Source organism: Arachis stenosperma, chromosome 2, assembly GCF_014773155.1.
Source record: "Arachis stenosperma cultivar V10309 chromosome 2, arast.V10309.gnm1.PFL2, whole genome shotgun sequence".
In the NCBI taxonomy this organism is placed as follows: domain Eukaryota; kingdom Viridiplantae; phylum Streptophyta; class Magnoliopsida; order Fabales; family Fabaceae; genus Arachis; species Arachis stenosperma.
The window spans coordinates 11,701,285-11,714,812 of NC_080378.1; positions in this window are offsets into that span (position 1 = coordinate 11,701,285).

Consider the following 13,528-nt stretch of genomic DNA (forward strand, 5'->3'; position numbering starts at 1 on the left):
TTATTGCGAAGAACTCTTAATATTAAGACCTAAACAAATTTTTTATTAAAAAAGAAAAAAAAAAGAAAAATAATCTGCTTTTTATAAGAGCAATAAGTCAATAGAAAATTACCAATTTGATTTCTAAAAGATTCAGGCACTGATAAAAAGATTCTAAAAGATGATATTAACACACTAATTCTTAAATAATTTGAAAATGCGACAAATATAACCAATAAATATTATATTTTTTATAAGTGACAAAAAAATTTCATATTTAGTAAATAATTTATCTATTTGATCCGAATTTTTGTAACAACATTTGAATAAATATTTAGAAGGTGCACAAGAAAATTTGAAGCAAAATTTGATCTTTAGATTTTTTTTTTATTTTTTTAAAATAATGTGATCATTCACAATAAAATATTTTTTTAAAAAAAAATTCAGTTGACATAAAATTACCAAAATTTAAGGATAAAAGAGCTTATTTTTCTAGTAATGCTTGCAAAAAATTATATAAAAATATTATTTTTAAAATCTTTTTTTAGAATATATATTTAATATCTAATTCTTTTTGTCGTGTTTTTAAATCTTTCGAGAACTTATCTGTCGCTAACAACTTTTGGACTTATTTTTGTTTCAATATCATTTTAGTAGTTTACTCAATGCAATAATCAATGCCTCATTTTTTAGGATAAGAGGAAACGCTCAAAAATATTAAAAAGGCTAAACGTTATAAATATCATAGCTATCAAAATTGGATCAGTTCAGAACTAGTAGTCTGGACGGTTTGGATGAGAGTGCAGACTGGACCTGCAATTGGACTGTCCAGAACTGGCCGGTTCACATCAATTCCGTTCAAAATCTGTCTGTTCGAACCAAACATGTGGACCAGTAAGTTATACTGTGGTCCATCCCTCTGCGGATCTTCTGTGCTCTAGCGATTGGGTTCGGATGAGAACACGGATCGGATCTGCAATTGAACTGTCTAAAACCGGGCGGTTCGCATTAAATCCGTTTGAAACCAGTCAGATCGAACCAAACCCGAGGATCGACGGGTCATACTATGGTCCATCACTCCTACTGTGGTCATCACTCCACGCGTATTCCTGTTCCAACACGTTTTCCATCTCTCGTGGAGCTAACTAACACTTTAACATGATGATGATGATGATTCATATTTACCAGATTACAACTTTGTAAAACAACATACTCATATGCAACTTTTTTTTATTTTATATAAACCGTTATAGGTGTAGCAATTTTCAAATTTAAGGTTATCCGCTAGAGGCATCCGCGGTTTACATGGAAAAGCTAGTTGGGCAGAAACCGTTGGAGGCTATAGCGATTTTTGAAGAAGATGCCAAACTACATAAACTGCTACTGGCATAGCAGTTAGGGGTGTTCATGGGCCGGGTAAAATCGAGTTTGATGTGACCTAGACCCAACCCAAAATATATACCGGGCATATTTATTAGACCCGAACCCAATTCTAGACCCGATGAAACCTATACACTTTTAGGCCACGATTATACCGAGTAAAAACCGGGTAAAAACTAGGCCGTTAACATTACTTACTTTCTTGTAAGCTAGCATGTGAAAATATCAAAATTTCCAAGACTCAAACAATTATTTGACATGGTAAAATTTACTTAGAAAAATATAACAAGAACCAACCCTTTCCTAAAATTAAAGCATAACCACAATCAATACTAATATTGTCTAATAACACCAAATATTTAAATCAATACAAATAACACAATATTATGCATTAGTCTAAAGTCTTATGCATTTTAAACATAAAACATTAACTTATAGTCTTATAATGACTAATAACACAAAATATTAAGGTTTACAATACTTAAATTCCACATAAAAATGGCCATCATCCATCACTAATAACACAAAATATTAATTGTGTATGATGACCGGACCACCGGGTCGAGTTCGGATGACTTGAGTTATGGCCCGGACCCGATCCGAAATAATGACCGGGTCTATTTTTGAGACTCTTACCCGATCTTAGACCCGATGAAATCATACCAAATTAGCTCCTAAAACGTTCGGGACCTGGCCGGATCTTCGGGCTGGATCGAGCCATGAACACCCCTAATAGCGGTTTACGAAGAAACAATGGGTAGCGTAATGCGTGGCAACCTGTAGCAAATTATATATACATGGAAATTATCTCTATTTCTATAACAATTATGCATGGAATGAAATGAATAATAGGATGAGATTGAATAATGAAATGAATAATGAAATGAAAATGTATAAAAACTTAAGATTTTTACTATCATTCAATTAAACTTAATCATTTTTTTAGACGACTATATTCGAAAGATCATAGTTATAAACTCCTTTTATATTCACAGAACATACAAGTTGAGTTCTTTTTTTCAAAACTCTCATAAGGTAAAAAAAATAATTTATAATATTTTAAAAAAATAATTTTAGATATATTTTTATACATATTTATTGTTACTTCTAGTATAAAAATAAAATTTTTAAATTTTACTACAATAATTTTTTGTAAGAATAAATTATTTGGATAAATTAAATTTTAAAAATTTTAAAATGAATTAAAATATAAAAGAAATTTATAAAAGAAGAATTCAAAAAAAGAAATGGAGATAATTGAATGATAGTCGTCTGAAAAAAAGGATAAGTTTAATTGAATGATAATAAAAATCTTAAATTTTTATTCATTTTCATTCCATTATTTATCTTATTATTCAATTTCATCCTATTATTCATTTCATTCCATGCATAATTGTTACAGAAATGGAGATAATCTCCATGTATACATAATCCGCTATAGGCTGTCAGGCATTAAGCTACCCATTATTTCCTGCATTAAGCTACCCATTATTTTCTCATAAACCGTTATAGCTAGTAGAAGTTTATGTAGTTTGGCATCTCCTTCAAAAATCGCTATAGCCACTAGTGATTTCTACCAAACTAGCTTTTTCACATAAAACGCGGATGCCTCTAGCGGATTACGTTAAATTTGGAAACTGCTACTACCGGTAGCGATTTTTATAAAATAAAATAAAAAGTTGCATATGAATATGTTCTTTTACAAAGTTGTAATTTGATAAATATGAATTCTAATTATTTTATTTAGGTAACTTACCCTAATAATAATAATAATAATAATAATAATAATAATAATAATAATAATAATAATAATAATAATATTATTATTATTATTATTATTATTATTATTATTATTATTATTATATAGAAATAATATATAAGGCTTTTATTCAATAAATGTTTTCAATTTATTTTAATTTTATCATCCATTTTTAAATTAATTATATTTTTAATTATACATAAATACTAATATAAATATAATTTTTAATAAATATTTACAAATTAATAAAATAAAAAATCTTTACTTATCATAATATATTTTTTTAATAAATACTTATAGTATATAATAATATAATAGATACAAATTAATTAATAAATTATTAAAATATGAAAATAATGAAATTTTATATAATTAATAGTATTTTCGACTTCTCTTAATTGTTCTTTAAGGTAAGAATTTTCAACCTTCAAAATGTCAATTTTGGATGCAAGTTCATAATATTGATTAAAAAATTTTCTAATTTTCTCAGTGGGATGATAAACGAAATTTATCATGCCGATATAGAATTCAATAATGGATATAATCGTGAGTATAGTCTAATCGACATTCAAACTTCGCATCAAACAATCCTACAATCTATAACCGAGAGTACTAGTCTCCCGAGTCGTCCTCCCTTGGAATTGCTAGAGAATGCATCTTATTGATTAGGAAGCCTTATTATGATTCTTTGAGGGTTTAGCAAAATAGATGACAAACAATCAATTTTAGAAGATTTGGCCTATGGTCGGCATTAGAAATTCTATCCTTATAGCTTCTTCAATGATGATAACAATTAGGCCTTGCTTCATTTAGTTAACCCCTAGGTATAGAGAAAAGTCAAATGAGAGTAACTAACTTGAGTCACAAGTCCTAGTTTTACCCTAGGGAAATCTAGCTTTAGTGGACTCCAAGTCAACTAGCATTTTCTAATTCCAAATCAACAATTGACATAAACTATTCAACTCTTTCTAATGGTCCATACCCTATGCCAAGTAAGAAACTTTTACTCCATAACTAGTGTTGGCATTTTATCAAATAATTGATGAGCAAGGATGAAAGACATAGTGAGAATGAGAAGAAATTAGACTTAAAAATGCTCCAACACAAGAAATTAACAACAATCAACAAAGAACAACAATAGAAATGAACTTCTCAAGAAATTGATAAAATCCAAAATTACAAAGTTGAATCTAGAATCTATAAGAATTGAGCAATTACAAGCACCAATTGAGATTAGAGAAGAAGATCTATAACATGAACAAAGTAAATTTAGAATTGCAATGGATCTCACCAAAGAGTGATTGAAAATTCAGAAATGGATGAAGATGAACCCTAATGAGAACTTGGAATCTCTCTCTCTACCCAAGAGTGTAACTACCAATAGCAAAAATATCTAGAACCATCTAAAAAATGAACCAAAAGTCCCTTGACCCTTCAACCCTTGGTCTTCTTAAGCTCTTCCCGCCAAGGCACTTCCCCAAAATGGGATCTCCAACTGTCTCCACGCCCAGGTCACGTGACTCTTTAAAAAAATCATATTCGAGCATCGGCGCGCACGCGCAAAGCACGCGTGCGCGCCACTGGGGCATCTTGCAATGCGAGCGGAAGCGCAACATACGCGTGCGCGCCCATGGGGATTATGGCTTAGCCGCTACACATGTCGGCTCGTAGCTTGGCTTCTGACTTTGACTTCTAGCTGCGCAATCCACGCGGGCGCGCCAAGTACGCGCACGCGCCTTTGCCGAAGTTCCTAAGGCTTCAATTTCTCATGCTCCCTTCCTTTGCACCCATTCTCCTTCTCTCTTCCGGTCCATCCCTGCCCTATATTCTGAAACCACTTAACACACAGGTCACGGCATCGAATGGCACAAAGGAATATTAGAAATGTATCTAGTTTAGTACAAAATAAGCATGTTTTCATCCATGAGGCAGAAATTAGGAAAGGAACACAAAGTCTTGTATTTTCATATGAAAAGCGTGTGGAATCATTGATAAAACCCCTGAAATCAATACAAGATAAACCCTCAAAATGGGGTTTATCATGGGATCATCAATCATTTGATGGAGTTCATCATTAGTGGGTTTAAAATAGATTACTTCATCATCTTGATTATGATCAACCATTAGACAAGCGTGAAAATTGTGATCAGATTCTTCATCTTCTTTAGAGTCATTTTTCAGATAATCCCATAAGGCGATGACCACCTTTTTCTTGTCCTTCCTAGTCTTATCTTCCCTCTTGATCTTGGGACAATCATATTTAAAATGTCCAGCTTTCTTACAATTATGGCAGATAACTTTATTGATGTCTTTCTTTGATTCCTTTGAGCTTTCTCTTCTGCTCCTTACTCTTTGTCTCATCAGTCTTCTAAATTTTCTAGCAAAAAATACAATCTCGTCATCTGATAAACAGTTGTTGGAATCATCTTCAAATGATTCATCACAATACTTAACCGCTGCTCCTTTCTTTTTTGTATAATTTTTCATATAAGTGATTTCGTAAGCAAGTAACTTTTTTCTAAGCTTATCATAGGTGATTTTGTTCAAGTTACTGCTTTTGGGGATGGAAGTAGCCTTGGTGTTTCACTCATTTGTTAGGCTTCTCAGAACTTTTCTCACCAGCACTTGTTCGAAGTGAGCAATCCCATAGCATCTAAGCTATTTATGATGATAGAGAATCTCTCGAACATTTCATCTATGGATTCTCCTTCCTTCATAGCAAATATTTCATATTCCTTGCTCAGCATGTCAATCATTGTTTCTTTTACTTGCTCAGTGCCTTCATAAGTAACTTAGAGCTTATCCCAGATTTTCTTTACTGTTTTGCATCTAGATATCTTCTGGTATTTCTCAAAGCTGATGGTGCAGTTTAATACGTTGACAGCTTTGGCATTAAGTTTCACTTTTTTCGTGTTGTCGTCATTCTATTATGCTTCTTCTTGAGGAGTTACAACTCCTTCAGCGCTTGTTTTGGTTGGAATTTGAGGATCATTCATGATTATCTTCCAGATGTTGTAATCTACAGACTGCATAAAGATCTTCATTCTTTCTTTCCAGTAGTTGCAATTTTTTTCATTGAAGAATATAGGTCTGTTGTTGGATTGCCTTTCTGTTAGAGTGTAAGCCACTGTATTAGGTCTCATGTTGTTGGCCATATAGATCTTTCCTCCAAGTTGTGAAGCTTGATTTTTTTGAGACCAAACTCTGATACCAATTGATGGATATTAGTGGTTTAGAGAAAGAGGGTTGAATCTATGCCTTTTTTTTAACTTTGCTTGCTTTTTTCTTCAAACTGGATAAATCTTGTAGTATTTGTTGAGTCACCTCAAGTTGAAAAGCAGGAGATATTTTTAATTTGTCTCTTGTCGATGGAGGAGACAAAACAGAATTGTGTGAAGGAATAGATGTTGTGAAGTATTTTTTATTATAAAAGCAGGAGACAATTTCGTTTCTTAGAGAAGAAAATCAGTATTAGAACAGAGTGAGAGAAGTAACAGTGATATATCCTGGTTCAGTTACCTTGTGAAATGTAGCTTACATCCAGTCTCCATCACAATTATGATAGAATTTCACTATCTTTAACCAAGATTGCATTCACCAATTTTTCTAACATTCAGCCCAATCCTATTTAGGACAAACCAACTTCTACAAGTCAGATTTGACTAGGAACTCATCCTATATTTACAACCACTAAGTTCTCACCCGACTTAGTAAGGAAATCCCCTCAAGATCATGATAACAAAACATAAATACATACAAAAAATTTTCGAAATAAATATTTGGCATTTCTTCAAGTTTAACTCTCTCTGCCTTTTTTCACTGAATGTCTTTTTCTTACATTCCTCACTGTAATGCCTTTTTTCATTGAAACAAAGAAAGATTAAACTGAGAAAATAGAATATTTAATTGAGAACCATGAAGGAGAAGAAGGTATAACTCTGTAAGCTATGGAAATCCAAACTTTGTGCTCTCACTCCTTGCCCAATACTTGGCCATTTACCTCTTTAATAGAACAGTAAAGCTTCCAAAGCTTGAAACGTGTCTTCAGCAACTTGTTTGACTTCTTCTTCCCCAATATCAACAGCAGCAGCGACGTAGAACAGAGATGGAGTAATAGCGATAATTTAACAATACATGCATGCATACCTTTCATCTTCTCTTTCATCATTTTTTATATTACTTCTTGAATCTGAGCCCTTCATTTATGCTTTGGCTCCAAATTTTTTTTTTACCATTGATTTCTTGTAAAGCTCCAAAACTTCCATTTGAATCAAATTTTCCATTCGGTGTATGCCAAACGGAGGATTTCTGATCTTTAAGTCTCTTTGATGAAGTACAAATAAGAAAACCATTCACTACTGTAGCCTTAAGATGTGATCTTTACTTGAAACCCTAGCTTCTTTGACTTTCTTTTTCTTTGTCTGAAAATGGTAACCCACTTTTTTACTCCTAATCGGATTTCTTCTTTCTTGCTTTCTTTATGAACTTCACGTGGGTGGGAGAAAAAAGAAAAGAGAGAGTTTGGTTCGGTGGTATACTGATTTGATTTAAATAAAAGTGGGGTTCCTTTCTTTAGTTAGCAACCAACTAGAGTGTATGGATTTGGATCACCAGTTGGGCCAAATTTGATTCTTTCCTTTTTCTTTGTTTTGGCCTTATGCTTGCTTTTGTTTCTGATGGAAAATTATTGGTGTAAGTAATAAATGTTCCCTTGAGCCATGAGTATATGTGGACCTGAAGCTTGTTGTTGGACCAGTTTGCTTTATATTAATTTTCTGCACAATTTGAACAAACTAATCATACAACAATAATAATATTTAGTCATCATCAATTAATTTTTTGTTAGTTCTTTAAACTCAAAAAGATTGTTAGAAAATCTAATTGTTCCTGCTATTGATGCTATGGTGTTTGTGCCATCAGGCATGTTGATTAGTATTGGTTTTATGTGGTAAAGTTTGTAAAATGATTTGTGAGAAAATATAACATAATTAGTTGCACCTGAGTCGATAACCCAAGACTTTGGACTAAAGGTTGGCAATGACATTATGTAAGATATACTTGAGTTTGATGGGAGAGTGGTGGTATTGAATTGGTTGATGCTATGCCTTGGCTGTGTGTCTTGTTGGCTAAGGAGTGCAAACAATGCTTCTTTCTGGTCTACAGTGAGATTAAAGTCAGACTTACCATCCACTTCCTTCTGGATGTTGTTGTTGTTTTTATCTTCATTCGCTTCAGCAACCTGATTGAAAGTTGAGGCTAGTTGGTCTTGAGATGAGGAGGGAATTCATATTTTCTGTAGCAGACATCTACCAAGTGGCCACTCTTGTCACAGTATGTACACAGCTTGTGGCTTCTGTTACCCCTTCTAGTGTTACTATGATTGCCTCTTCCCCCTTTTCCTCTGCTTTTGCATGTTGCATTGCCAGCCTCAATTCTTAGACCTCCATTGTTAGTTCTTCAACTCATCATCATGAGAGCACTATTATCAACTAACTCATTCACATTTAGCTACCTCTCTTGTTGAAGCAAGGAAGAGAAAACATACTCTATTCTTGGCAAAGGCTTCATCAGCATGATTTGTGATCGCAATGTGCAGTATTGATCACTCAATTCTCTCAAGAATCTAACCACTCTTGATTCTTCACTATAGTCTCTCATGATGCTCACTTCACACCAATACTCATCAACACATCTTAAACATGTTGGTATTGGATAATAGTTATCCAATTCTTCCTAAATTATCTTCAATTTGGTGTAGTAGGTTGTCACTATTAAGCCACTTTGTCTTCTTGCAAATGCATCTTCTTCCAATTTAGCTATTTTGTATACATCTCCTTGGTAGTATCTGTCTTTTAACACTTTTCACAGCTTTTCGGCTGATTTAATCCACATGACACTTGGTGAAATTTCAAAATTAAGGAGTGATTGATCTAAGACATGATATACGTGTTGCACCTTTCCCAAGCTTCCACATCAAGTCTTCCCTTGGCAGCTTTGGAATTGAACCATCCATGAATCCAATCTTATTTTTGGACTTTAATGCTCTCCATATAGCTCTTTTCTAGCTTTGATAGTTGTTTGGTCCTAACACAATTGATGTTAACGTCACTTTTGGATTTTCTCCTGGATGCAAAAAGTATGGATTGTTTCCTAGTTCCCAATTCGGATTGGACTGATTTCGATTTACTTGCATGAGGTTGAGCTAATTGATCAAACTTGCCAATTGTTAAATGTCAATTGTGGATGACACTGGTGGAGCCTCTGACGCCATTTCTGTCTCTGATTCAAAAAATTATTCTTCAAATCTTCCTGAAAGTCTCCGATCGAAACATTGTTACCTGATTCTGATCTTACAAACCAGATAATGCAGCTCTCATCGAACTCTATCATGTGAGTCTCGAAGGAAGAGAATAAAAGAATAACGGAGAGAAGAATGATAGGGATAACGATGATGATTCGGAGAATTTGTGGTCAAGAATCCTAGAGAAATCGATCAAGAAAATTGCAAGAAAATGAAAGAAAGATCCAGATTCAGATCTTTTACAAAATATACAAAAAAATTTTCAACTATGAATATTATTTAGGAGAAACATAGGTGTTCGTTTAGGCTGCGTTTAATTTTGAGAATAAGATAAGACAAGACCCTGAGAACATATCACAAAGGACATAAACACAAATTTTAGTATTTTTGTATTTTGTTTTGGTAGTAAATTAAATATAAGATAGAATAAATAATAAAAAGTATAATTTATCTTCATATTTTTATTCACACAAAATTTTGAATAAAAATAAAAAATATAATTATAAAAATTTGATAGTGATAATAAAAAAAATAAAAAATAAATTGTGTTTCCGTTTATCCTTCCTGTTAGAAAAATACAAAATATACTAATTCAGTGTTTTAGAATACAATGTCTCTTCATATCTCACTTGCCAAACACAATCTTGTATCTCTGTATCCATGTCTCAGTGTCTTGTGCTTATAAACAAACGTAGTCTTAGGTCCAACTGTCCTTCCAGTTCTCTCTAGTTGCTCCTAAGATCTAGGCTTGGCTAAAATTCAACAACACTAATTTTTGTATCTCTATCCTTTGTATTTTGTTTTTAGGGTCTTATCTTGTCCTGTCAGAACCAAATGCAGCCACTTACAAATCAAACAAAAACATTAGAACACCATGAATTATGGCAGACTCTATACTTTAAGGGTATGTATCTTTGGTACACTTCGTTGTAATTGGTAGAAATACTTTAAGATTATATGTGAATCTCAACAAGAACAAAGCAAAATAATGATGGTGGCGCCTTGAACCACAAATATCACATTCCAAATGTTGAGGAAAACTCAGGTTTGCTACTATAGAATTATAGAAGTAGAACACAGTGAATGAAATATAGCACTAACACTGTTGTTGTTTAGATGGAAAATATGGGAGAATGAACGTGGAAGAAAAGAAATAGGAGAAAAATGTCAAATTTCAGCAGTTTAGTTTGGATAGAAAATGCTAAGGAAAATAATCAACCGTGCCAAAAAATAAAAAGGACCCACAAAATAGTTTTCACTCCAACTTAGGCGAGGAAATGGAAGGAAAAACCATTTCACTCTGTTATTTTAAACCCTACCCTTCTCCTTTCTTCCAACACTCTTCTTTTACCCTGCGATTCAGTCATTCATGCTACTCAATTCTAGCACTATCAACCACTGCAGCTGTTAGACACTTTCCGTTTATCTACCACTGTGCAACCAGTTTAGTCATAGCGTTTTGCGTCGACGAGTGAAATTTGGTAAATTTTTATGTTGCTCTTATTTCATATTTCACTCCATATATCCATAAATCTGTGTGTTTGTGATTCAATTTTGAAGTGTATGTGAAGAGATTAGATTTTGATTTAGTTTATTAGTTTATTTATTTTCATGTATTTAAATTGTTCGATAAAATGCTCCAATAAAAATATGCAAACATACTGATTCATAAATTCATCAGAGGAGAATTGACATATGTATGGACTATAGAATAGTGCAACTAATTTTTGTATATAATAAATGTTTGAAAAAGATCACTTATTTTTTCATATAAGCACGCAATTTTTTTACGAAAGCACAATTTTAATTTTCATCAAATATACTATTTTGCTAAATGGTACACAATTTCTTCATGTATGCACACATTATCTAGTTAAAAAGCATATATTATGGTTGCTAAATAACACACAAACAAATAGTTCTATTTATGTTTTTTAGAAATATGAGAGTGTATTGTGTTTTTGACACATATACAAATTAAATTTATTTTCACTATAATAAGAATGACACAAATTATAGTTTATACATACTTTAAAATAAACTTTTCACAATTATATTTGTAAGTACGCAAATAGTTAAATTTGTAATTTCAGCTATATAAAAGTGTGGTTTTGTTTACCTCAATTGCTAATGGGCACACGACTTCTATCATAGTTGGTTACTTTTTTTTGTGCATTTTATTACTTTTTTTTTAATATGTAGTTTATGTTAAAGTTTTCTTAAAAATTATAAAAAATAGCTATTTTTCAATTGATTGAGATTCTTTTATAATTAAATATATTCTTTGATTAGGAGTTCATATGAATAAATACTAGTTTTTTAATTGCATTACGTATACTTAACATATGATGCTATATTTTTTTTTCTTTTTTTTGGTGCTGCAAATCTATGATATGTACATTTGAACCTACAAAGTGCTTATTAAATGGATAAGAATGATCATGAAGAAAATTTTTTGTCGCTGATATGGAAGATATCATTAATTGTGATTTTCCACTAAACCGTTTCTTTAAGTTTGGGGTTGATAATAAGAAAAATATATTAACCATTGAAAATCAAGAATATATATTAATAGTTTTGAAGTAGGATTAGAAAATACGACAGAAATTATGCACAATAACATTGATATGTTACATCGTGTACATGTTATATTTATTGAGATTGATGTCTACGCGAGTGACAAATCCATCTCTCCGTAAAATGGTTGGGTAAAAATAAATTCGAGCTACTTTAATGCAACAGTTAAGTGAAACTAATAGGTGTCGTAATATCCTACGCATGGGTCTTAATGCATTTCTTTAATTGTGTGAGAAATTAAGGACAACATGTCAAGCGAGAGATATAAAACATGTTACAATAGAGGAGCAAATTGTTAGGTTCTTGCATATAATAGCTCATAATGTGAAAATTAGAACCATTTTTTTTCTACCATCGGTCTGAAGAAACTATTAACCGCCACTTCCATGCTATTTTACGGGCAATTATTTTACTAGGAGAAGAATTTTTTTGACAATCATCTTCAACTGTTATTTCTCCGACGATCTTTCACAAATCGTAGATTTTATCCTTATTTTAAGGCATGAACATATACAATTACAGGAATAAATAATTTTGTTTGATATAGCAAAAAGGGGTCTTATGATTCTTGAGCAAAGCAGGCCTCGAATTTACTCTAAAAATGATGTGTGGACCGAGTTAGAGAATTTAGGTGTGATGCCAGAATTACGCATGAGATGTTACCGCTTTTTATGCTAAAAAGATATAGTTAAGAGAGAATTTTTTAGTGTTCCAGTTAACGTACGTCTTGCCACATTATATGGATTGATGAAAGAAGCAGGTGCACTCTAGGAGCAATAGTCTTAGTAATGTGGCTAATATTTTGAGATTGGCATAAATATGACTTTAGGATCGAGAAAGATACTAGTATCTTTATATTTTGTGGGTAACATATCTACGACTTAGTTAAGGCTTATAATGATAATAGCTCATGCTTTGTATTTTGTGACTTTCATAAGTATAACCATTGTTAACTATGTTATTAGTAATGACTTAGTCAAAGAAGTTTATACTATTAGTAATGACTTGATAAAAGAGGTTCCAGTGTTAACTTTGTTAGTTTCATGTGTAAATTTTATTTTTAGCTGATATCAGCTTGTTATTATATAAGAAATCTTTGATGTGTATTTGTTAATCCAATACAAAACATAATATATTAATTAGATGATATAACGTGAGCTGTTAATATATTTGGAACTATGAACATGTAACTATTGATTTATGTATGTCTGCTCCTTAAAATTGTTTTCGATTTATGTGTTGGAATGAATAGTATACAAAAATAAAATTTATATCTAAATAGATCATCTTAATTTTATGATTTTTATTATTATTGTTATTATATACTTTATTCATAAAATTTATATTCCTAACTTGTTATATTAAAAATATAATTAAATTTTGTTATTATTATTTAATAAAATTGTTAAATATATTACATAATCATGTACATGATAACATGTTTATATAATATAAAAGATAAAATTATTATTATATAACTTTACTCATTTTTTTCTTTCACTTTTTTTTTCAAACAAATAATATAAATTAAT